The 26,681-nt window shown below is 42.3% G+C and overlaps 1 long non-coding RNA gene across 4 annotated transcripts; it reads right to left on the bottom strand.

The window, feature by feature from the left end:
* Positions 1-4,014: 4,014 nt before the first annotated feature.
* On the bottom strand, positions 4,015-6,616 carry LOC119315184. Of its 4 annotated transcripts, none has more exons than XR_005152621.1 (4): positions 6,167-6,616; positions 5,951-6,062; positions 5,200-5,502; positions 4,015-5,084 (listed from the first exon to the last, which is right to left on the bottom strand). It is a non-coding gene; the product is annotated as an uncharacterized LOC119315184 (long non-coding RNA). The 4 variants fall into 4 exon arrangements; XR_005152622.1 differs by having other exon boundaries at positions 4,015-4,876; positions 5,020-5,084; positions 5,200-6,062; XR_005152619.1 differs by having other exon boundaries at positions 5,200-6,062.
* Positions 6,617-26,681: the final 20,065 nt, after the last annotated feature.

Raw genomic sequence — 26,681 nt, forward strand, 5'->3', positions numbered from 1 at the left:
GCATGAGGAAGAGAATCCCTTATAAACCACTCCAACTCTCCTTTCACTTTCAGGATGGGACTAAACTTCTCACCACCTTGTCATGCCATCTACGTGGGCCCTTAAAGATTAAATCTGAAATTGTCATATGAGCTCTAGGCCCATCTCATATTTCAACAGGGCGCATATAGAGGGAGCAGATCATCTGTCTGCAGGAGCAGAGCGCAGCGGTGGCTGGCGTCAGGCTGCATGGGGGGCACATGAGCAACCCAGTTCACGGAGATCGGCATGCCGTTCCCGTTCAGCTGGACATGTCAATGGCAGACGAGTCCGTGGCGCGCCGTCTACGTGGAGATGATGTTGCGGAAGGGGCGCACGGACCCGGCGGTGGAGGGCGTCATGCTCTGGGGTTTCTGGGAGCAATTCATGAGCGGCGACTCCGCGCACCTCGTAAAACATCGACGGGGACACCAACGCGCCTGGATGCTGGCTGCTGCAGGCCTGCAGCTGAAGAAAGAGTGATTAATGGACGCCCGTGATTAATGCACGTGCTCGACCACACTGACGGGAGCGACGAGCTCAAGTTCCACGTGTGCCTGGACGAATCCCATCGGAGTCCCTAGCTATGTCCACCGGCAAGGACTAGAGTCTACTGTTTTAATGCGATTTTGTCAAATACAACATGCGGAATTTTGCCCCCTTGGCCGATTTGTGCCAGATATGAATCACACATGCAAAGATAATGTACCGAATTATGAGATTTCTAACTGCACTTTCGCGACAACTCCATTTACTAAACGTGTACGTTACTCTCTTTTTTCTTTTTTTGAGGGGAACGCTGCTTATTTATTCAGTGTCCATCGCCGCTTCAGCGGCAATGTCCGAGCTTATACACTCCGGCGCCATATGGAGCCAAGTTTTACACAACAGACTTACATCAACCCTCCCTAGCTAGTCTATGCGCGACTTTATTCGTGGAACGACGCACCCAGAAAACTCTAAACTCCAGAAACTGAGCTAGAAGTTCCTTGATCTCTTGGATGACTTGTCCACTCTCCGACACGCCCCCCTGCTTATTGTTGATCTTATCCATGGCTGTCTGCAAGTCCATCTCTACCACCATCTTCTGGGCGTTGATTTCCTGCTCGAGGAGAACCCCTCGGCGACACGATAGGAGCTCCGCAAGTTTTCGATCTGCAGCAACTGGGAAGGCACGCTCCTGCCACGAACAAGCCATGTACGTTACTCCCTTGATATTACGAATTATTTGAATGGCAGAAACAAGCGTTTTTTTTTTGCATAAACAAACACCCCCCCACCCCACACACATAGCCCCCTGTCTCTCTCTCTAGAAGGGTTGGGCACGCTTTGCTGCGTTGTTGATATTGATAGATTTCTTCAAAAATATATGGTATATTAGTTTTTTAAAACATCAAACCTTTTAAGTTTGATCAAATTTGTAGAGAAATATATCAAATAGGTATTTTAAATTCACCATGAAATGAATGTCCATACTTTTTTTAATATTGTGGATGTCGGTATTTTTTCTCTGAACTTGGTCAAAGTTAAAGAAATTTGACTTTCTACAAAACTAATACCCCTTATATTTTGGAATAGATGGAATATTTAATTTGGTGGGTGAGGGGGATGATAGAGTGTTTTTTTTATAGTGCAGTGATTTGGTGGGCCTTTAGTGATGTGATTCTTTGTTATCCGCTAATCAACCTATATTTATGTGGGAAAATTTCTGTGTCGGTGGTCGCTTGTACTACTATATTAGTGCTACAATATCACATGGTGACGCTTATTTTTTCTTGGTGGTGGGAGGTGCGCGGGATTAATATGCTTTTATAGGCCGATTGTTCCTGATTGATTTAAAAAATTGTTGGCCCCGTCGAAATCATAAACGAAATCCAAAATTAAATACCTGAATTGAATGGAACAATTTCAAAATCAGGAAATACAGTGAATTGAATGGGAGAGCTAGAGAAAGTGTTGACCCGGTCAAAATCAGTTGGCCCAATTCTAAATTGAATACCTCAATTAAGTTTGAGGCTTTAAAATTTAAGAAGCACGGTGTATACTATGAAAGAATTGAATGAGAGTTTTGAGAAACTGATGACCCGGCCAAAATCGAGTGACCCAATTATAATCGGAGACCTCGACTAAATGTGGACTCTTTAAAATTTAGGAGCTTAGTGTTATAGAGGATTGAAGCATTTGGACTGCCCTAACCTTTTTTTTTCAATCAACAATCATGGACTTCAATTGGGAAATGCCCTAACACATTCTGCATCACATCGTCAAGCTTTCTCACAAGAGTTGGCGATTGAACGGTGAGCGGGGTTGTCTTGTTAAAGGTTTGGGGAACCTTCTAGGAGGTTCCAAGCTGGTTTTAACTAGTTTTGGGAACCATATAGGAGGTTCCTGAACCGGGTTTTTTTACTAGTATTTAGATTTTTTCTGTTTTTTAGCAAATCACAAATATCAAAAAATGTTCATAATTCAATTTTTTGATTTTTTTAAATCGTGTTTTAAAAAAGCGAAAATTTGAAAAAATATTATTGTTTTCAAAAAGTTCACAAATTTCGTGAAATACCAGTCTTAAAAAATGTTGGTAAATTTGGAAAAATTTCGCATTTTCAAAAACATTCACAAGTTATTAAAAACGCATTTTCAGAAAAAAATTCGCAAATTTGCAAAAATGTTCGCGTTTTCAAAAAATGTTTGTAAAATAGAAAATATATCCATGTTTCCAGAAAATGTTTGGAAATTAAATATTCATGTTTACAAAGTAATGTTCGAGAATTTGAAATAATGTTTTAATTCTAGACGATGTGCTGGGGTTATTCAACAATTAGGGGTCTGATCAAGCGAACCTATGTGTCCACTCCGGGAGGAGTTTTGCAGCGGCCCTTGATGGCCCAACAAACTATGAACATGTAGGAAAAATGGGCTAGGCCCAATTTGCTGTTTTCTAAAGAAATAGGAATCGCCATGTAAAAATAATAAAAATGCATAGTAAGATGCAAAAGAGGTGCCATGTTTTAAACCAGAAAATTGTGCGATTGCCAAGAGACTATATGAAATAAACTATTAAAACATTACAAACTGCCATGTAACCAAGACGATACAATTACAAAAATTGCAATGACTTGAAGGAAAGCTATTTTCTATACCCATGGCAATTTTGCCATGGCGTTTTGTGCTAAAAAATTGTAAATTTTTCATGATCCAAAAATAAATTTTCCATGCTTTCCATGATCAAAAATATAATTTTTTTCATGCTATGAATCTTTTTTTTTTCCATGGTTCACAAATTAAAATTGCATGACTAAAAAATAAAATTGGCATGGTTCAATTTTTTTTGCCATGATAAAATACAAAAATGAATTAATAAAATTTCCATGAATGAATTAAAGAAGGAAATAATTTTTCCATGCACCTAAAACTATTTTTGGCATATTCTGCCACCTAGTGAAAAAGAAATGTTGTAAATTTGCCAAGTATCTTTTTTCTTTGCATATTCCCTTTGTAAAAAGGATGAAAATAGAAGAGGGGGTACGATTGAACTAAGATGTCCTAGGTGGAATCTAGATACCCTGGCCAGTGGGGTGGGCTTGTGTGTTCAAATTATATTATTCGAGCTTATTTTGTTCCCGCGTGATCTGAAACGAAATCTGACATGCCACAACCCTCTGCTCCAAGATTTGTGTGTCATATCGAACGACAGAAACAGAGTTCGCGCTAGGCATCTAAAAAGCTGATGTCAGTTTTTTAACGATTGGGATAATCATTTGGTTCTACGGTTTATGTGAAACTTACAGAGTTCAACGGCATGGATCATGTCTGAGAATACCTATGAAATATGCTGAACTATGTCAGCGTGATTCTGAATCCATAATTGGTCCCGGATGTGGTAATACCAGCATTCTACTCCAGTAAAGAGAGATACAAGAGTTGGTTTTTTGGCTCGGCTTTATTAAGAGGAAAGCTTTCGAATAAGAACCACGCACCATTCTGAACTCTTAGGTATGACATCACAGGCAGAGCAACTTTGTTAAAATCATTCAAACAGTAGAGTTACATGCATTTACATTACTGATGCTAAAAATCACTAGCATGAAGCACCAGCAAAGAAGCTGCGAAGTGCAAGGTTCAGCAAGAAGAAGAAAAGTACCCCTTGGATCATATGGTAACAACACTGGCCCCACCATCCGTCTGCTCCGACATCAACCACCATCTAGGATAGCCAGGAGGATGGAACCAAGGCGAAACTCAGGCCAAGTCAGTTTGGTTTCGCAGCACGGGAGGGTGCCACCGCCACATGACATCAGATACAACAGCAGATACAGCACCACGGACGAACAATAACAACTATCAGGATTGGTTCATTAGCAAACCTCCTCACTCATTACATCACCGCTCGACGTTGTTCCATCCTTTGGGAACAAATGACAACGGTCATGTGTCAGCACTTGCTCTTTGGGAAGCTTCTTGAACTAGTCCCTTCGTCGCTTGCTCAGGATCCTCTATTGGCTTGGCCATGGCAACAACTTCCTGGAAATAGAAAATCCGGGACAACCCATTGAGAACTACAGGAAAATATCACTATGTGAAGGAGAATCTTCAGTAAAAACATCGTTAGTTACAAAACCCCACAGGCCATCACTAGCATGGGTGAGGAATTCTAGTCAGCTGTTGACTACCTCCTCCTGTAAATAACAGTGAAGCAAAGTGATTAAGAAGGTTGACTTCATAAAAGGTTCAATCACCAATTGTAATAGCCTTGATCTTCCTCTTCTAAGGGAGAATGGGTGACCATTATTTGTTCTTCATGCGAAAACAACCAACATCTTGGATGAGGAGTTCATGTGCACCGGTAAATCAGAAATCTCTATAAAGAGGCTACCGTTCAGTTATGATGACGTAATGACTGCCTAGAATATCTAATAAAAAACCTACAAGTCTAGGTTGTAGTTGAGAACTTAGGAAGAAAAGTAAAGTCAAGCATTGATCTGTCGATCACCAATAACATACTGCTTCGTAAGTTTATCACCAAATGCTCAAGAAAACAGCAAGAACACCACCAACACACCACATCCCTGCAAAAATAATTAAAAAAAAAAGTAAAAAACAGAAATAATATGATTCTTCTTGAAGTAATGAGCACATACTGGAGTATAGAGTTTCAGAGGCCACATAGAAGTACCAGCCCACCTCACAAAAATCCTCCAGCTTCCACAATTCTGTCTCTCTGTCCGGTAAGGTTTGTGATCCCTCAAAACGGCAATCGCTGAAAGGGTGGGATGCAGCAAACATCATGATCATCTAATGAAAATGAAATGAGATTAACATGAGATCATACTATGCAGTTAATTTCAACTGACGTGTATCCAGGGAGAAAACCACAACAATATGAACTTCCCACTGAAATCAACATTGGATTCATCATTAATATGAACTTCTACAATCCTCTACTCTCTGTCTGGTAAGGTTTGTGATCCCTCAAAACGGCAATCGCTGAAAGGGTGGGATGCAGCAAACATCATTATCATCTAATGCAAACGAAACGAGATTAACATGACACCATATTATGCAGTTAATTTCAACTGACGTGTATCCAGGGAGAAAACCACAACAGTATGAACTTTCCACTGAAATCAACATTGGATTCATCATTAATATGAACTTCCACAATTCTCTATCTCTCTGTCTGGTAAGGTTTGTGATCCCTCAAAACAGCAATTGCTGAAAGGGTGGGATGCAGCAAACATCATTATCATCTAATGCAAACGAAATGAGATTAACATGAGATCATATTATGCAGTTAATTTCAACTGACGAGTATCCACGGGGAAAACGACAACAATATGAACTTTCCACTGAAATCAAGAGTCCACAAATCACAATATGACAGACATTGGATTCACCCTTCCCTCCTAGAGACAACAGCACTAGAATTACCAACATTTGCGACCACCAAGCGACCAGTGACAAGAATAGCTGTTGACGCACTTGAGCCAGCATCTCTGGTGGTTACTATCAGCTTCCATAGGAGTCTGTTCGATTTAATGTTTCAGCTGCAGAAGTGAAGAAATAAAAGGAAATCAGAATCACAATATTTTGGTCCACAACAGTTTCTGCATATGAAACAGCATATCAATTCAGGACATGAAGTTCTGACTTGTGAGAGAATTATATCGAACAGCATGCAGTCAGTTGCATTTTCGGAGTAGCCAGCGCTCCACTATCATGGTCATCGCCAAGCTCCAAGGGGAGCGAGCATGCTGCTGCACATAAACAACTCCGCCGCTGGCCGCCGGGGCACCTCCCCGCGGCGAAGCACCACGCCTGAAGGGAGGGCCAGATCCACCCAGGCTCTGGATCCGAGCCCCCCACGCAAGCCACCACGAGGCCCACCGGCGACCTCACCCCCAGGGCCGCCGCTCCACCTCCCGCGAGGCCCAGAGCAGCCAGCGCCCTCCACGGCCGTCGCAGAGCAGAGCCGCACGCCGAGCCCACCGCCGCGACGCCGCCGCGGAGCCCAGAGCAGCCCTCCACGGCCGTCGCAGAGTAGAGCCGCACGCCGAGCCCACCACTGCGGAGCCGTCACTCGGCGGCCTATCCGGCCGCCGCCCTCCTCCCCTCTCCACTCCCCTACTCTCCTCTCGCTCTGCTGTAACCTACCAATCTCAGCAAACAGAGACAATGTAGTACTAAAGGAACACCTTCTTCTTCTGAATATAAAATGTCGACAGTGAACGTCACAGCAACTGAATTGTTTCAAAATGTTCAGTTAACTAAGCTCGCATTCAAAACTCTGAATTCAGACAATGTGCTAAAGGAGCACCTTACTAAGCTCGCATCCAAATCGATTTTTCTAACGAAACAAAATCTCTGCTGTGCCTCTGAATTCAGAACGTGGAATTCTACTATCTAAGCTCGCATCCAAAACTCTGCCTCCGAAGCTCCGAATCCAAATTGTTGCTCCTGCTTTTTTCGTCGCTGCTCCCCTGCCTCGAAGATCAGTCTGCGTGCTGCAAACCGAATCAAATTGGTCAGTGATTCAGTTAATTGGAAGAAGCAATCATCGTTCTCACTTACGAACTCACCCGACGATACACCAGGCTGCAGGACTGGCCCTGGGCATCCACGGGCTGGAAGCAGCCCTGCCGGGCATACTCCTGTGGTGGTGCAGGGCCCGGAAGGAGTACTTGCCGGGGTCGGACGGGCACGAAGAGCTCCCCCTGTACATTCACACGCTGCACGAAGTTCAGTTAGCGTCAGAGTCAGACAATTTGAGAATTCTTCAGAAGATTGAATTGAAGGACTAAATAACAAACAACATTTAGCCTACCATGACTCCTCCCTGGGTCAGAAACCCCGGTAGCTGATCCTCGGGGACGAGGATACGCCCGTCGAGGTGAGTGAGATGAAGAATGCCATTGTCGCCGCCACCGTGATGGAGACGGTGGTCGGGACAATGGTCGGACGAATACGCGAGTGCACAGATGGTGCACAGCCTGTCTCTCTGCGCTAGCGTCTGGTATTCTGCGTCGACCATCGCGCGAACTACAGCTCTGCCGCCGCCATGGTGAACCGAATCAAGCTGGGTAACGCAAAAACTGAACATCAAATCGCCAAGCCAAGAAACAACAGGGCGAAGAAAGAACAGGGGGAAGAAAGAACAGGGGGAAGAAAGAACAGCGGCAACAAGAACCAAGAAATTACCTTGCAAAAGGAACTGCAGTACTCATTATCCTTCCCCGTCACTATCTTGTCAGCGCAGACGCGACACTGGGCCTTGAATCTTCGGTTGAAGTTAGGCTGCCTCCTGAGGACAACGAACTTGTCCCTCTCGCCGTCGACGGGCACCCTCTGGATGCCACGCCAGTTGTAACCCAGACTATGCTCTCGCACATCACGATACGAGAGCGCGGGTGACCCTCCTACAACGAACGTCTAAAAAACGAGAGCAGTTGATTAACTAAGCCACAAGAATTTCGAGGTTTCTTGGTTTCTTTTCATACCTCAAGCAGCAGCGCCTCTGCATCTGCGTGCGCGTGCACCTCAGGATCAGCGTGGAACTCTCCGTGATCCGTGCAGCAGCTCGGGCAAAACGACCTCCTACAGAGAACGCAGAACCAAGTCGGGGAGCACTCCGCGTCGAGCTCGTCGGAGAACAAGAGCGTCTCCACGTATGCCTCCATCATGGCGAAGGCAAATGTCTGACAGAGCGGGAGGGAACAGGAAGAACGACCCCGGCGTGCGGGCGGGCTATTTATGAACACCGCTTGGGTCGCCCATGGGCCTGCCTTTTCCTTCCTTTTCTTTTTTTCCTTTTTCTTTTTTCTCCTTTTTTCATAATTTATTTTTTAGAATAAAGTGGTTTGTTTTATAAAACCACGCCAAAAATGAAAAAAATATTTCTGTAATTTTAAAGGGGTCCAGACATTTTTTGTAAGATGTGCATATGACTAACAAAATATTTACACAACATTGTTCATATTCTAGAAAAAATGTGTTCATGTATAAAAAACATGTTCTTTTCTTAAAATTTGATATAAAATTTTGAAAATAAAAGAGTAACAATATTGAAACATGTACATACAAAAATAAAAATGCCACAAAAAAAGAGAAATAAACAAAAACAAATAATGTTCATGGGGCATTCGGAACACCGCTATGCTAATTTATTGATTCATAAACATAGTTACGTCGTTCACTGTATGACAGATCAAAAGGCTTGGGGTTCATCAACCCAATAAAAGACTCTATGGCTCACAAAATTTACCAAATTTTATCGTGTTAGAAAACATAGTAGAAAAAAAAATCCACGCTTACGACCCGCATAAAAAAGGATCACTATGAAGATGCAAGTACATATGGATCTTAATTTTTTTTGTTTACCAACGTAACACGTCGGAGAGGATAGTTGGTGATGCGAGTTGTTGCAGATTCCCACAACTAGGTTATATTCCTCCCAGCCAACTGAATTTTGCCCCTCGAATAGATTTGTAGATCGAGCACCGAAAATACGATGCCTTCGTAGGTATCCACGCATATGGAACTACCATTCTAGCAGAGCTTTGCCATACGGAACTAAGATATGCCGGATGAAAGGATCGAGATGGACCTAGAGGGAGGCAAATAGGTACAATTCCAAATTTTAATTGTTACTTAGCAATTTTAGGCACTAATGCGGAATATGAGTGTGAGCCTAAAAATTTCAAAGGGGATACTAGTGCTAAGCAAGAGAGTGAATACAACAAGTATTTAAACAAGCAATCACAATATAATGTAATTGCAAGCTAAGAGACAAGTAACCACAAGTAGGAAGCTAGGGTTAGGAATAACTGCAACTCCGAGAGACGAGGATGTATGCCGATGTTCACTTCCTTGGAGGGAAGCTACGTCACCATTTAGAGAGGTGGATGTTACCACGAAGGCACACCAACCCCACGAGGCTCACCCTGTTATCACTTTGAGATATCACCATGAAGGCGATTCTCAACCACTAGTGGTAGACCTTCGGGTGGTCTCCAAACCCTCACAAACTTTTAGGGGGTAATCACAATGGTTGATTCCTCTCTGAAGAACTCCTACCGCCTTGGAGTCTCCAACCTCCAAGAGGAACAAGAACGATGGGGAAATGCTCAAGACTTGCTGAAATCATGAATTCCTTTGGTGAGAAGAAGGGGAAGGAGTGGATCTATCACTTGAATGGACAACTTCTCACAAATGCTCTCAAATCCCTCCGAGATCTAAGATTTGGTGTATGAGCAAGAGAGAGAGAGAGAGAGAGAGAGAGAGAGAGAGAGAGAGAGAGAGAGAGAGAGAGAGAGAGAGAGAGAGAAGTGTGTTCTAGGGTTTGCTCACAGTGAATGGTCAACCTAATCCCGTGGAGGAAGAAGACTATATATAGTGGTGGAGCAAATATGGCCGTTGTAGTATAAGTGATAGGGTTAGGCCAGACATCCGGGCGAGAGGCTGGACGTCTGGCACAGTGAGACGGCCAAGTAAGAAACATAAAGAGCAGAGGAAAAATAGAGGGGCCGGACATCCGTGGGTGGACCTGGACATCCGACATATTAGTGAGGCCCCAGACATCCGGCATGAGGGCTAGACATCCATTTCATGCAGACCCTAGAGAAGCAAAGCTCCTGGAGTAATGGGTTGGATTTCCGAGGAGCACCCAGACATCCGGCGTCATATGGCTGCCCATACATCCGGCGAAGAGCCGGACATCCGGTGCTACGGGGGCGGCCCGGACATCCGGCAGCCAGGGATCAGCAAATGATTCCATACTATGATGGGAGCTGGATTTCCGGCAAGGGCCCCGAACATACGGCGACCTCCAGGCTAGAGACAAATGAAGAAGTGAGAGAGTGAGTGTATGTGATGATAGTTGATCCTACCAGTGGTCCAAATGAGTTTGGTATATTTAGGAGATGTGGAAGGAAGGAAATCTGAGGGGAAAATGTAACGACTTGAGCAAGTCTTCTGCTAACCCTATCGACCCCCTCTTAATAGTGCGGGGGTCCCTATACTCAAGAAAACGAATAAAAGGACCGTTGATCTAATGTTCCTTCTTCCTTGAGTCATATCAATCTCGTACGTCCATGATCCACACACATGTGTCATCCGAGGGCTAACACCTGAGATTTACTTGATAAACATAGTTAGTCCCCTACATGTATATTGTCATCAACATCAAAATATTATGTAAGGGCATGATTGCACTTTCAATCTCCCCCTTTTTGTTTGTTGATGACAATCATACATGTAGTACCGAATAAAAATATTTTTCAATGTAACACATATATAATTTTTGATTGAGCTCCCCCTTAATGTGTGCATAAGATGCTTATCAATAATTCAATGCAAATTTTGTATGTATGCGAAAGGCAGAGTAGTTAAGACACACTTTAAACCATGTCGAAGACAACCCATAGTGAACTATGAATCTTATGTTGATAGGTAAATAGCCAATATATGAGATACATCATCAACTCATAGTCTCATAGATAGAATCTCATAATTAAGTACCACAGATAGCATACATAGATAGTTCGAACGAAAGCAAAGCAAACATAGAGCTCGACATCTAAACCCCTAGATAATATTACGGCTAATTACTCTCAATGGCATACCAAAAGATCTTCCACTAGTAAAAAAGTGCATGCGATTGAAGAAATTAATACTTTGAATGGAAAGATGGATGAGCTTATGAAATTGTTTGCTAGTAAGAGTGATCCTATTGATCCTAATGATATGCCTTTGTCTACTTTGATTGAGAACAATAATGAATCCAGGGATGTGAATTTTGTTGGTAGGAACTGTTGGGGAATGTAGTAATTTCAAAAAATTTCCTACACATACGCAAGATCATGGTGATGCATAGCAACGAGAGGGGAGAGTGTGATCTACGTACCCTTGTAGACCGACAGCGGAAGCATTATGACAATGCGGTTGATGTAGTCGTACGTCTTCACGGCCCGACCGATCAAGCACCGAAACTACGGCACCTCCGAGTTTTAGCACACGTTCAGCTCAATGACGATCCCCGGACTCCGCTCTAGCAAAGTGTCGGGGAAGAGTTCCGTCAGCATGACGGCGTGGTGACAATCTTGATGTTCTACCATCGCAGGGCTTCACCTAAGCACCGCTACAATATTATCGAGGATTATGGTGGAAGGGGCACCGCACACGGCTAAGAAAACGATCACGTGGATCAACTTGTGTGTCTAGGGGTGCCCCCTGCCCCCGTATATAAAGGAGCAAGGGGAGGAGGCCGGCCGGCCCTATGGCGCGCCAAGGAGGAGTCCTCCTAGTAGGGGGGAGGGAGAAGGAAAGGGGGGCGCCGCCCCCCTCTCCTAGTCCAATTCGGACCAGGGGGGAGGAGGCGCGCGGCCCACCCTGGCTGCTCCTCTCTCTCTCCACCAAGGCCCATAAGGCCCATTACTTCTCCCGGGGGGTTCCGGTAACCCTCCGGCACTCCAGTTTTCTCCGAAATCACCCGGAACACTTCCGGTGTCCGAATATAGCCGTCCAATATATCAATCTTTATGTCTCGACCATTTCGAGACTCCTCGTCATGTCTGTGATCACATCCGGGACTCTGAACTAACTTCGGTACATCAAAACTCATAAACTCATAATATAACTGTCATCGAAACCTTAAGCGTGCAGACCCTACGGGTTCGAGAACAATGTAGACATGACCGAGACATGTCTCCGGTCAATAACCAATAGCGGAACCTGGATGCTCATATTGGCTCCCACATATTCTACGAAGATCTTTATCGGTCAGACCGCATAACAACATACGTTGTTCCCTTTGTCATCGGTATGTTACTTGCCTGAGATTCGATCGTCGGTATCTCAATACCTAGTTCAATCTCGGTACCGGCAAGTCTCTTTACTCGTTTTGTAATACATCATCTCGCAACTAACTCATTAGTTGCAATGTTTGCAAGGCTTATGTGATGTGCATTACCGAGAGGGCCCAGAGATACCTCTCCGACAATCGGAGTGACAAATCCTAATCTCGAAATATGCCAACCCAACATTTACCTTTGGAGACACCTGTAGAGCTCCTTTATAATCACCCAGTTACATTGTGACGTTTCGTAGCACACAAAGTGTTCCTCTGGCAAACGGGAGTTGCATAATCTCATAGTCATAGGAACATGTATAAGTCATGAGGAAAGCAATAGCAACGTACTAAACGATCGGGTGCTAAGCTAATGGAATGGGTCATGTCAATCACATCATTCTCCTAATAATGTGATCCCGTTAATCAAATGACAACACATGTCTATGGTTAGGAAACATAACCATCTTTGATTAACAAGCTAGTCAAGTAGAGGCATACTAGTGACGTTTAGTTTGTCTATGTATTCACACAATTATTATGTTTCCGGATAATACAATTCTAGCATGAATAATAAACATTTATCATGATATAAGGAAATAAAATAATAACATTATTATTGCCTCTAGGGCATATTTCCTTCAGGAACAATTTTGGTAATAACTCGTATAGAGGAAATTTCAACCCTAGGCCGTTTCCTAGTAATTCCTCTAATAATTATGGTAATTCCTACAATTCTTATGGAAATTATAATAAGATGCCCTCTGATCTTGAGAACAATATTAAAGAATTTATTAATTCGCAAAAAGTTTTCAATGCTATGGTTGAAGAAAAATTGCTCAAGATTGATGATTTGGCTAGGAACGTTGATAGAATTTCTCTTGAGATTGATTCTTTGAAAATTAGATCTATGCCACCCAAGCATGATATTAATGAATCTATTAAAGCTATTAAAATTTCTATTGATGAGTGCAAAGAAAGAACCGCTAGAATGTGTGCTAAGCGAGATTGGTTTGTAAAAGCGTGTTCTTTAATTTCTTGTGATAATAATGACGAAGATCTAAATGTGATTGGTGTTACTCCTATTGAATCTTTGTTTTATAATATAAATCTTGATAAATATGGGACTGGAGATGAGGCAACTTTAGCTATAAGGCGTCCCAATGATTCGAAGTTTATAGATCTTAATGCAAAAATTGATAAAGTGGGATCGGAGAGGTCAACCCTTTAAGTAGCGATGAACCCACCCTTTTGGATTTCAAGGATTTTATTTATGATAATTTTTCTTTGATAGATTGTATTTCCTTGTTGCAATTGCTTATAATCAAAATAAAGCTTTTACTAAACTTATCGTTGATGCTATGATGAATTTTTTTGAAGAAAAACTTGAGTTGGAAGTTTCAATCCCTAGAAAGATTTATGATGAGTGGGAACCTACTATTAAGATTAAAATTAAAGACTATGAGTGTCATGCTTTGTGTGATTTGGGTTCTAGCATTTCCATGATTCCAAAAAGTTTATGTAATGTGCTAGATTTCCGTGAATTTGATGATCTTTAAATTTGCATCTTGCGAATTCATGTATTAAGAAACCTATGGGAAGAATTAATGATGTTCTTATTGTTGCAAATATGAATTATGTGCCCATAGATTTCATTGTGCTTGATATAGATTGCAATCCTAGATGTCCTATTATTCTTGGTAGACCTTTCCTTAGAACGATTGGTGCAATTATTGATATGAAAGAAGGAAACATTAGATTTCAATTTCCATTAAGCAAGGGCATGGAACACTTTCCAAAAAGAAAATTAAGTTGCCATATGAATCTATTACGAGGGATACTTATAAAAGGAGGCCCGAGGCAACCAGGGGAGGGATTCGGCTCTTTTGGGCAAGTTACACCCCGTAGCTAGCTCAAGAACACAAGAACACTCAAATACTTCCACCAAAGCATGACTAGGGTATTATGCATCTTCGCGGCCTGAAATTGGGTAAACGATCCGTGTGCTTCGTTTCAGACCCGCTCTTTGCACAACCTCGTGCTCACCAGCCGTAGAAGGGATCCCAGTGACCCCATAGGTGTCGTTTCCACCGACACTAGGGATGAAGCCCTAACAAAACTAACTCGATGACATGATGAATCTCATCCAACTCCTCACCGACCAGCGAGCCTACGAAGGAATTACTCACTCCCGGTGGGGAGCATCATGGAATTGGCGATGGAGAACGGTTGGTGATGACGAAGAATGAAGATCCCCCTCTCCAGAGCCCCAAACGAACTCTAGATCTGACCTCCCGATGAAGAACAGGAGGTGACGGTGGCTCCGTCTCGTGGATCGCGATAATTCTTTCTCCCTGATTTTTTTCTGGAAAAAATAGGATTTTATAGCGTCGGTTTCAGGGTCTGCGGGGCCACCAGGTGGGGACAACCCACCTGAGCGCGCCAGGAGAGGGGGGCGCACCCTGGTGGGTTGTGCCCACCCAGGTGCCCCTCTCCGGTAGGTCTTGGCTCCATAAATTCTTATTATTGATATAAAAAATCCTCGCAAAGTTTCATTCCATTCCGAGAACTTCTATTTCTGCACAAAAACAGCGCCAGTCCGGGGTTAGTTTCATTCAAATCATGCAAATTAGAGTCCAAAACAAGAGGAAAAGTGTTAGGAAAAGTAGATACGTTGGAGACGTATCAGCGATGAACCCACTCTTTTGGATTTCAAGGATTTTAATTATGATAATTGTTCTTTGATAGATTGTATTTCCTTGTTGTAATCCATGTTGAATTCTCCTCATGCTTATAATCAAAATAAAGCTTTTACTAAACATATCGTTGATGCTATGATGATTTTTTTGTAGAAAAACTTGAGTTTGAAGTTTCAATCCCCAGAAATCTTTATGATGAGTGGGAACCTACTATTAAGATTAAAATTAAAGATTATGAGTGACATGCTTTGTGTGATTTGGGTGCTAGCATTTCCATGATTCCAAAAACTTTATGTAATGTGCTAGGTTTCTGTGAATTTTATGATTATTCTTTAAATTTGCATCTTGTGAATTCATCTATTAAGAAACCTATGGGAAGAATTAATGATGTTCTTATTGTTGCAAATAGGAATTATGTGCCCGTAGATTTCATTGTGCTTGATATAGATTGCAGTCCTACCTGTCCTATTATTCTTGGTAGACCTTTCCTTAGAACAATTGGTGCAATTATTGATATGAAAGAAGGAAACATTAGATTTCAATTTCCGTTAAGGAAGGGCATAGAACACTTTCCAAAAAGAAAATTAAGTTGCCATACAAATCTATTATGATGGCTACTTATGGATTGCATACCAATGATGACAATACCTAGATATATGTTTTATGCCTAGCTAGGGGCGTTAAACAATAGCGCTTGTTGGGAGGCAACCCAATTTTATTTTTGTTGTTTTTGGTTCTATTTTCAATAAATACACATTATTACCTCTGTAGTAATTGTGTTTCGGTGTTTTAGTTAGTGTTTCAGCCAAGTAAGACCTTTGGGATGGGCTTACGGTGATAGTTGATTTGATCTTGCTGAAAAACAAAAACTTTTACGCTTAGTAAAACAATTTTAAAAATCACAGAAGCATGCTTTTGATCTCAATTTTTTACACAAGATTGATATACAAATTTCCCAGGTTGTTCTAGTTTGTCAGAATTTTTTGAGTTACAGAAGTATACGAAGTTTTCAGATTGCTACAGACTGTTCTGTTTTTGAGAAATTCTGTTTTCTATGTGTTATTTGCTTATTTTGATGAATCTATGGGTAGTATCGGGGGGTATGAACCATGGAAAAGTTGGAATACAGTAGATATTACACCAATATAAATAAATAATGATTTCACAACAGTACCAAAAATGGTGATTTATTTTCTTATACTAATGGATCTCATGAGTTTTCTGTTGTAAAGTTTTCAAGATTTGGGTATAGATTTGATGGACTATGGAGTAAGGAGTGGCAAGAGTCTAAGCTTTGGGATGCACAAGGCACCCCAAGGTAATATTCAAGGACAACCAAGCATCTAAGCTTGGGGATGCCCCGGATGGCTTCCCCTCTTTCGTCTTCGTCTATTGGTAAATTTACTTGAGGCTATATTTTTATTCACCACATGATATGTGTTTTGCTTGGAGCGTCTTGTATGATATTAGTCTTTGCTTTTAGTTTTCCACAATCATACTTTCTGCACATACCTTTTGAGAGGGACACACATGAATCATGAATTTATTAGAATACTCTATGTGCTTCACTTATATCTTTTGAGCTAGGCAATTTGCTCTAGTGCTTAACTTATTTCTTTTTAGAGCACGGTGGTGGCTTTATTTTATTGAAATTGTTGAATTCTCATGCTTCACTTATATTATTTTGAGAGTCTCTCTAAACAACATGGTAATTTGCTTAGGTTATGAATTTAGTCCTAATATGATGGGCATCCAAGAGGGATATACTAAAAACTTTCATATAAAGAGCGTTGAATACTATGAGAAGTTTGATTCCTTATGATTGTTTTGAGATATAAAGATGGTGATATTAGAGTCATGCTAGTGAGTAATTGTGGATTGGTAGAAATAATTGTGTTAAAGTTTGTGATTCCCGTAGCATGCACGTATGGTGAACCATTATGTGATGAAGTCGCAACATGATTTATTTATTGATTGTCTTCCTTATGAGTGGCAGTCGGGGACGAGCGATGGTCTTTTCCTACCAATCTATCCCCCTAGGAGCATGCGTGCAGTACTTTCACTACAAAATACACTTCTATGATGATACGTGTTTGTCACAGTAGGTCACTTTTTTTGTCATGCATGTACATCCATGACGATTTTATGACAGAATCAAGATAGTCATACCTGTGCTGTCATAGAAGTGTTCCATGACATTACCAAAATTATCATCATGGAAGTGTCAACTTCCATGACGATAAATCGCGCGTCATAGAAGTGCTTTCGTCAAGGGTGACCGACACGTGGCATCCACCATAACGACATGCCATTAAGCTATCGGGTCCGGTTTTGGACCCGATAACCCGTTAACAGCCCAGACCAATGGTGATTTTCCACGTGTAAAATTCTCATTGACCGGAGGAAACATGTGTCTGCTCCTCGGTGGGCCAGATGTCGCTCGTCCATTGGAGGAGACATGCCTATGATACGCCGACACGTGGTAGGGCCCAACAAAGGCCCATATAGGTTAAATGGGCCGGCCCAATTAAAGGCCCACAAGATTTTGTGGACCATAATGGGCCGGCCCAACCAAAGGCCCACAAGATTTTGCAGACCATAATGGGTCGGCCCAGCTAAAGGCCCACAAGATTTTGCGGACCATAATGGGCCAGCCCAGCTAAAGGCCCACAAGATTTTGCCGACCATAATGGGCCGACCCAGCTAAAGGCCCACAAGATTTTGAGGACACTAGTGGGCCGGCCCATTCACAGGCTGCCATGTTTTGGGCCAAATGCCGGCCCATATTTGATCCGGTCCATTAACAGCCTGCCACGTTCCGGGCCTAATAAAGACCCATATGAGATCCGGCCTCTTAAAAGCCTACCATGTTCTGGGCCAAATTACGACCCAGATAAGATCCGACCCTTTAAGAGGCTTTGGGCCAAATTATGGCCCCTATCAGATTCGGCCCGTCAACTAGACACTATACTTTTGGGCCCACTTGCTAAAGGCCCATTTAGTAATTAGGCCTGATATTAGTTTCGGCCTGTTAAAGGCCCGTTTAACATTTCGGCCCTATATTTATTTCGGCCTGTTAAAAGCCCGCCATATAGTTGGGCCTAACTATAGCCCGGTTTGCATCCGGCCTGCTCACAGCTGATAATCTGATTGGGCCAAACAAGGACCGAGACAATTTTGGCCTGTTAATGGCCCGTGATGTGATTGGCACAATCATGGGCCGGGGTCTATTTCGGCCTGCTGCCGGCCCGTGAGCTGTTCGGCACGTTTCATGCCCAACCTACTTTTCAGCCTCCTAAAAGTCCATTGAGTTTTCTTGTGAAAATAGGGCCGGCGGTTTACTCGGCCTATTAAAGGCCCGAATCTACTTGTGGGCTAGTTTACATTTAGGCCTGTTAACGGACCAAGATAACTGGGCCCATGATGCGGATCATACATAGTGATTTGCATGACGGCCGGATTATGTACCATAATTTTATGCTTTGGCCGGTTTACTGCAAAGACAAGATATATATACAGTAAAATAACTGCAGCATCATGAATAATAAAAAACCTAGACTATACAATAAAGAAATTATGGCATATTACATCCACTGGGCATCAAAGTTCGCCACTATGATAATAAAGCACAAGCAGATAACAGATTACATACACTGGGCATCAAAGATCGCCACCAGTGCAAATAAACATGCCGACAAAATAATATACAAAACCGTCAGCACTTTAATAGAGTTCAACAAAGGTTAGCCTTACTCAGGAGCTGCAGCGCAAGCAGCTGAGCAAGCTGATGAGACTGCGCTTGTTTGACACTTATATCCTCCTCACTTTGAAAGATAAACAAGCAGATAGATGACATGTTTTGCACATATAAGTATGAGTGCTGACAATTCATCACATTTCTTATTGATGAATAAAGTGACACAGTTTAAAATAGCATTAACAGAATATGGTATTGTTCAGGTCAAGACATGGCAGGAAATGACATTGTGAAGGAGTTGGCAGCTTCACGACACCACTGGATTACAGATCAAGAACTCATAAGTATCAATGGTTAGTGTGCTGTCAATTTATCCCATTTCAGATTGGCAAATAAAGATACGGTTTAAATAATAGTAGAATGATATGACATTGTTCATAGTTAAGACATTGCAGAATATGACATTGTGATGTAGTGGGTAGGTACACGACACTACTTGATTACGGATCAAGAACAGAAGCATACATGCAGTGCAAAAGAAGATCACTTCCTCAGTATAGTTTAATTTACATGGTATGAAGAAGGAACTTGGTTGTACAACTAAAAACTTAAATTGAGAAGGACAAACTTTTGTTTATGAACTACATATTAGACTTTAAACATGCAATTTGATGCAAACACCAAAAATAAACAGCTGTTGCAGTCATGCCTAACCAAATATACACAACAAAGTTTGAAGGCTTGAGAAGGACAAACTTACATTATTGATGAAGACATGCTTCATAAAGCCCTTGTCCATGCTAATGGGGGGGGGGCAATTCAAGAAGTTTACCACAGAATCTTGTTCATAAGCATTGCCTTTATTCTACATTTTGTTAAGAGTAAATATAGATGTGATAATATAAGATAAAATGGAGAATATTTAAGATTAGATGAAGAGTGATGCTACATAACCAAGTAGCTATAAATGTAAGTACAACGATACATGCAAAAGGTACAAAGAGCAATACAGAGCTAAACTTCTTCAGTACCATCGGTGTTATCCAACCTTATGGTAAGAGTAAATATAGATCTGATGTGTATAAAATGGAGGGCAAAGGAAAATAAGCTGCAGAGTGATGGTACATGTACAACTAGCTGTCAATATAAGTACACTGATAAAGGACAACAGGTACTTACAAGAACAATGCAGAGCTAAAAAAATTCATTGGCATTGGATATATTCTACACTAATGTAACCATTCATATAGATCAGATAATTTGGGGCGGACAATTGATAAGCAAGCTATCACATAATGAACCAGGTATGTATGCAAGTACAGTGATACAAGGCAACATGTACTAACAAGAGCAAAGCAGTGAGCATCATATTTGTGATATCCTGTCGTCCTTTTCAAACCGAGATTCTTTTTCGAGCAAATTTCCTGCAAAAAAGATTCATAAGGCACATGCGGAAAAGTAGAAGTTCAAATTGTCATGTGATATCATAGACAACACCTCATCCTAGGAATGAGACCAGTGCATAACAAGGTTTTTCCATTCAATGTCTTCTAAATTTAGCACAGGAGACTTCACCGAAAATCCATTTATAGACTTGCCATCAAAGCGTGATTTCCTCAGGTAACATTGATACTGCTGCAATGCTTCCTTGAAAAGCACAAGCAAGCTTTGCTCACGATTGTAAGTGCATCTAGTGCCACCCCTAGTTGGTTTTGGAGTATTGACGACAAACCTAGTTGAGGGACTAATGTGTTTGTGAGAATTGCAGGATAACACAGGTAGAAGTCCCTCATTGATTCGATTTTCCTACCAGAGATGACCCTTAAAAATGTATGAAGACATTGATGTCAAAGGTGGTATATGAAGATATTCACATTGAAGACTATGACAAGAGAAGACATCGCATGAAGCCTATGGAGCTCGAAGACTTAGATCTTTCGTAGTTCTTTTTCTTCTTTGTTGAGTCATAGGAACCACCATACTGTTAAGTGGGGTCCAAGAGAACCAGTCAGAATGACTGAAGTGATGCTTAACCAAAACCTATGTCTTCGAGTGAAGACTGTGAGAGCGAATCTTGTCCAGAGTCGGACAAGTCAGCTTTGCTTGTAGCTCAAGTAAAGTTGCCGTGTGAGTTTGAAATCTGACCGTTGGAACATGTGTCAGTTCCTTAGTGACCCAGGGTCATTTCGGACAAATCAGGTCGGGTTGCCTAGTGGCTATAAATAGCCCACCCCCTACAACCATAAACGGTTGGCTGCTCAGAGTTAGAGTACGGCTTTTGTCGTTTGAGAGCAACCCACCTCGAAGCCTTTGAGAGAGAATTCCTTGCGAGGATAAAGCCCTAACCACCCAGAGCCTAAGAGTGTTAGGCATCACTTAAGTCTTCTTGTCTATGTGATCTGAAGACTTATTACACTTGAGGACTGTGAATCCTCCAGCCGGTTAGGCGTCGCGTTTTGAGCGTCCAAGAGACATTGTGGATCGCCGGTGAACGAAGTCTGTGAAGGTTTGGGAGTCTACCTTGAAGACTTACCAGAGTGATTGGGCGAGGTCTGTGTGACCTTAGCTCAAGGGGAATACGGTGAGGACTGGGTGTCCTGAGCTGCGTGTTCAGGACTGTGTGTCCTCAGGTTTAAATACCTAGCCGCCCTAACTAGATGTACAGTTGTCACAGCAACTGGAACTGGTCCAACAAATCATTGTCTTCAACGAGTCACTGGTTTCATCCTTCCCTTCCCTTTACTTACTGTTGGTCCTTGTGAAGTCATTGTATGATTGCACTATCTTTTGTCTTCACTGAGTGAATGCGCGTTCTGTTTGGCTTCTTAATATCTTCCTACCTGATCCTTACTACCTAGCTGCTATTAGTCATTGTGCTTTCACTTCATTGAATACATGACTATGGTTAGTGTAGTCTACCTTCCGCTGCATGGTAATAGGTTTATTTCTATCGTTTGTCTTCGAAACTTCCACGTTTTGAAGACTTTCATAAAAATTGCCTATTCACCCCCCTCTAGTCGATATAACGCACTTTCAATTGGTATCAGAGCAAGGTACTCCTTGTTTTGTGTGATTCGGTTTAACCACCTGGAGTTTTAGCTATCTCGATGGTAGGGATAATTAAAGTCTCCGCTGCGTGCCCCGTCTTTGATGGAACTGAATATCCCTACTGGAATAATAAGATGCGCATGCATCTTGAAGCCATTGACATCGACCTATGGTATGTCGTCAAGAATGGCGTTCCCAAGGCTGGAGAAGGTGTCACTGCTGCTGATGTCAAGAAGTTCATTCAACTAGACACTACTGCCAAGAATATCATCTGTGGTCATCTGACCAAAGGACAGTATGGCCATGTGAGTGCTTTGGAAACATCTAAGCTAGTCTGGGACTGGCTCTCCAAGGTCAACGAAGGCGTCTCAACCCAGAGAGATCAGAGAATCAGTATCCTTCGCAACCTCTTCAACTGCTTCAAGCGAAATGAAAATGAGAATGTCTAGCTCACGTTTGATTGACTCACTGACATCACAAATGAGCTTCAAGCCCTCGGCGCTACTGAGATCACCAAGCATGAAGTCGTCAAGACATTACTGAGATCACTTGACAGTTTGTTTGACACCCTAGCCCTGATGATTCAAGAACGTCTTGATTTCAAGACACTCAATCTGTCTGACATACTTGAGAGGCTCAACACACATGAGTTTCAGCTTTCTGAGAAAAGAGATATCTACGGTCCAAACTATGGGCGAACTCATGCCTTGAAGGCAAAAGCTGTCTCCTCATCTGAAGAAGAATCTGACAACAGTTCTGATGACCCTGAAGACATTGGAAAGGAACTTGCTATGCTTGTGAAGAAGTTCCAAAAATTCACCAAGAAGAAAGGCTTCAGGAAGTCTTCACGATCAAGCTCAAGGAATGATGAAGCTTCTGCTCATGACTACAAGAAGAAAACATGCCACAAGTGCAAGAAAACTGGCCACTTCATATCTGATTGTCCGCAGTGGGACAATGAGAACAAAAAGAAGAAGAAGAGCAAGGAATATGACTCTGACGACAAGAAGAAGAAGAAATACTCAAAGTCTTCTTCCAAGTCTTCCTCAAAGTCTTCATCACACAAGAAGAGCTCATCTGGCAAGGCACGTGCGTTTGTTGGCAAGGAAATGGATTCAGAGGAGGAGTCCGCTTCTGAGGAGGCGGAGGTGGAGTCTGAGGAGGAATCCGATTCTGGCGTTGCAAGTCTGGCTACAGCATACTTTGCCAAGTCCATCTTCAACACTGAAGACAATGACTTCATCACCGACACCGATGCAAATGACAAGGACTACTCCGCTCCTACCTACTGCTTCATGGCACGCGGTGCCAAGGTAAACACACGCACTACTCACTATCAAACATCTAGTGAAGATGACTCTGGTTGTGGTTCAAGACCCAGCTACAAAACACTTGCTAAAATTGCAACTGAACAACAGAAAGCTATGGAACATATTCAAAAACTATTAGACAAAAGCGATGATCTGTTAGGCGCTAAAATGACTCGATCTGAGTCCTTAATTGAAGACATAAAAAATCTTCACGTTAAGTATGAGGAACTTGAAAGTCGTCATGAAACGCTCTCAACAACTCATGAAAAGCTTTCCTATGATTATCTTCAAAGGAAGCAAGATCTTGAGAAATTGAGAGCGGCTCATGAAGATCTTCAAAAGGAAAACGAGTCACTTCGCGCCGAACAGATCAGTTCCGCTCAGGAAGGATTTGAACCACCATATCTTAAATGCATTGAGCGTGATAATGCTACTTCTGTTGCTGAATGTTCTACTGCTGCTACTGTTGCAATATCTTCAACTGTTGATGTGGTAACTAACCCCTCTGCTGAGGATACCACTGCTATTGCTGATGAGAATGCTAGGTTGAAGACATTGCTTGAAACAGGGATGTACAAAAGTCTTAAAGGGCATCAGACACTATGTGATGTCCTCAAAAGGCAGATTCTGAACCGAAACCCGAGGAAAGAGGGTGTTGGGTTCGTAAGGAAAATGAATGCTGATGGCTCTTACTGGAAACCTGAGCAGTACCCCAAAACCACATGGGTTGCTGCAAAGGAACCTTCAGCAGATCCATCCAATCTATCTGGCTTCACTTGTGCTAACCCATTGTCATTGATGAATCCTTTGATGCAAACTATAAACTGTTTAATAATCAGAATGGTGAAGTGTTTGCCAGGTATATTGGTACTAACTGTAGGAATGGGCCGCCTATGAAGAAGATCTGGGTGCCAAAAAAGTGTTTGGAAAATCTTCCTGTGAATGTCATCATGACACCACAGGTGAAGAAGACAAACCCTAGACCACAGGCTTCATACGGTCCAAAGGCTTCATACAGACAGAGGACTCACCTGAGTCGCACTAATGCAAATGTTTTGCAGGGAAACCACACTCAGGCCTATGAATATGAGCGTGGTTCATCGAACTGCCATGTTCATAAGACCAAGAACTATTCTGCTTATTCTTATGAGTACTGTTGTCCTCCTCCAAGACTTTTTGCTAGGGCTCTAAAGCCAAATTTCTCAGACACTGCACTTAGACTTATCGCTTCTAAGCCACCCTTGAAGATGTGGGTGGCTAAGAAAGCTTAACTCTCTTTTGCAGGGAAAGGTCTCCAGCAGAAAACCAAAATCGTCTGACGCTATTGCTGGGGACCGTAAACATCTTGTAGGGCGCAAGATCAAATGCCCGAATGGTCTTACTATGTACTTCATTCCTGAATCACTTGCTACTCTCCCTATCAGTCCTAATCTGGATCTAAGCTTTAATAACCCACTGGTTCGTCAAATTTTTTTGCTTCACAATTCTCTTCATGAAGCCTATCCCCCTAACTGCACTGTAGGGTACGACACCAGCGTCTTCAGAATGGATTATTGATAGTGGGTGTACCAATCACATGACTGGCAAAAGAAGCCTTCTTATGGACTCAACCTTACATCATCCGACAAGAGTCACATCACATTTGCTGACACTGGTAAAAGTAAGGTATTGGGTCTAGGTAGAGTTGCAATCTCAAAAGATCAACACATGGATAAAGTCATGCTTGTTGAATCCCTTGGCTTCAACTTAATGTCTGTCTCAATGCTTTGCGATTTGAACATGATCGTAATATTTGGAAAATATCGTTTCCTTGTTCTAATGGAATCTGACAAGTCTCTAGTGTTTGAAGGGTATCGGAAAGATGATTTGTACGTGGTAGATTTCTCAGCAGGACCACAACTTGCCGTATGTCTTCTAGCAAAAGCTTCAGAATGCTGGCTCTGGCATCGGAGGCTAGGGCATGCTATCATGAGGAACCTCCACACCCTTGCAAAGAAGAAGCATGTCATAGGCATCGAGGGCATCAAGTTCAAGAAAGATCACTTATGCGGTGCTTGTGAAGCAGGAAAGATGACGAGGGCCAAACATCCCTCGAAGACAATCATGACTACTACTCGACCCTTCGAACTGCTCCACATGGATCTTTTCGGTCCCACTCATTACTCAACTCTTACTACTACTGCTTGTCTCTATGGCTTTGTCATTGTTGATGATTATTCTAGATATACTTGGGTGCACATAATCCTCTACAAGACTGAAGTGCATGATGTCTTCAGACGCTTCGCCAATCGAGCAATGAACAACTATGGCGCTAAGATAAAGCACATCAGAAGTGACAATGGCACTGAATTCAAGAACACTGGCCTTGATACATATCTTGATACCTTGGGCATCACACATGAATTCTCAGCCCCGTACACGCCACAGCAGAATGGCGTCGTCGAACGCAAGAACAGAACACTCATTGAGATGGCTCGAACGATGCTTGATGAATACAAGACTCCAAGAAAATTCTGGCCTGAAGCCATTGATACTACATGCCATACAATCAATCGTGTTTATCTTCACAAGCTTCTGAACAAGACATCTTATGAGCTCCTTACTGGCAAGAAGCCAAATGTCAGTTACTTCAGAGTATTTGGCGCCAGGTGCTGGATCAAGGATCCACATCACACTTCAAAATTTGCACCAAAAGCACATGGGAGTTTTATGCTTGGATATGGAAAGGATTCACACTCCTACAGAGTCTTCAATCTCTTTCATTATAAAGTGGTTGAAACAGTGGATGTGCGGTTCGATGAGACTAACAGTTCACAAAGAGAGCACCTGTCAAATGTGCTAGATGAAGTTCCATCCAGTGAATCAATCAAACTAATGGGAACTGGAGAAATCATACCCTCTGAAGCTCAACCTGAAGAGGAACTCATCATATCCACACCTGATCAACCTGAAGACAATGCTCAGCCTGAAGACAATCCCTCTAACAATGACAATGATCAGCAAGAGCAAAATCTTCGCCCTGTACATCCTCGTGTTGCCAATGAAGTGCAGATTGAGAGAATAATTGATAGCATCAATGCACCAGGTCCACTCACTCGTTCAAGGGAAACTCATCTAGCAAATTTCTGTGGGCACTTCGCATTCGTCTCAATAACCGAACCCAAGAAAGTTGAAGAAGCCTTCATGGAACCTGAATGGATTCAAGCTATGCAAGAAGAGCTTCAACAGTTTGAGTTGAATAATGTATGGGAACCGATTAAGCGTCCTGACCCTCGGAAGCACAATATAATAGGCACAAAATGGATATACCGCAACAAGCAAGATGAGCATGGTCAAGTTGTCAGAAACAAAGCTCGTCTCGTTGCTCAAGGGTATACTCAAGTGGAAGGGATTGACTTTGATGAAACATTTGCTCCTGTGGCTCGACTTGAAGCCATACGCATACTGCTGGCCTATGCAAATCATCATAACATACTTCTATATCAAATGGATGTGAAGAGAGCTTTTCTAAATGGCAAGATTAAAGAAGAAGTGTATGTTGCACAACCGCCTGGCTTTGAAGATCCAAA

Source organism: Triticum dicoccoides, chromosome 6A (genome assembly GCF_002162155.2).
Source record: "Triticum dicoccoides isolate Atlit2015 ecotype Zavitan chromosome 6A, WEW_v2.0, whole genome shotgun sequence".
NCBI classification, from domain to species: Eukaryota; Viridiplantae; Streptophyta; class Magnoliopsida; order Poales; family Poaceae; genus Triticum; species Triticum dicoccoides.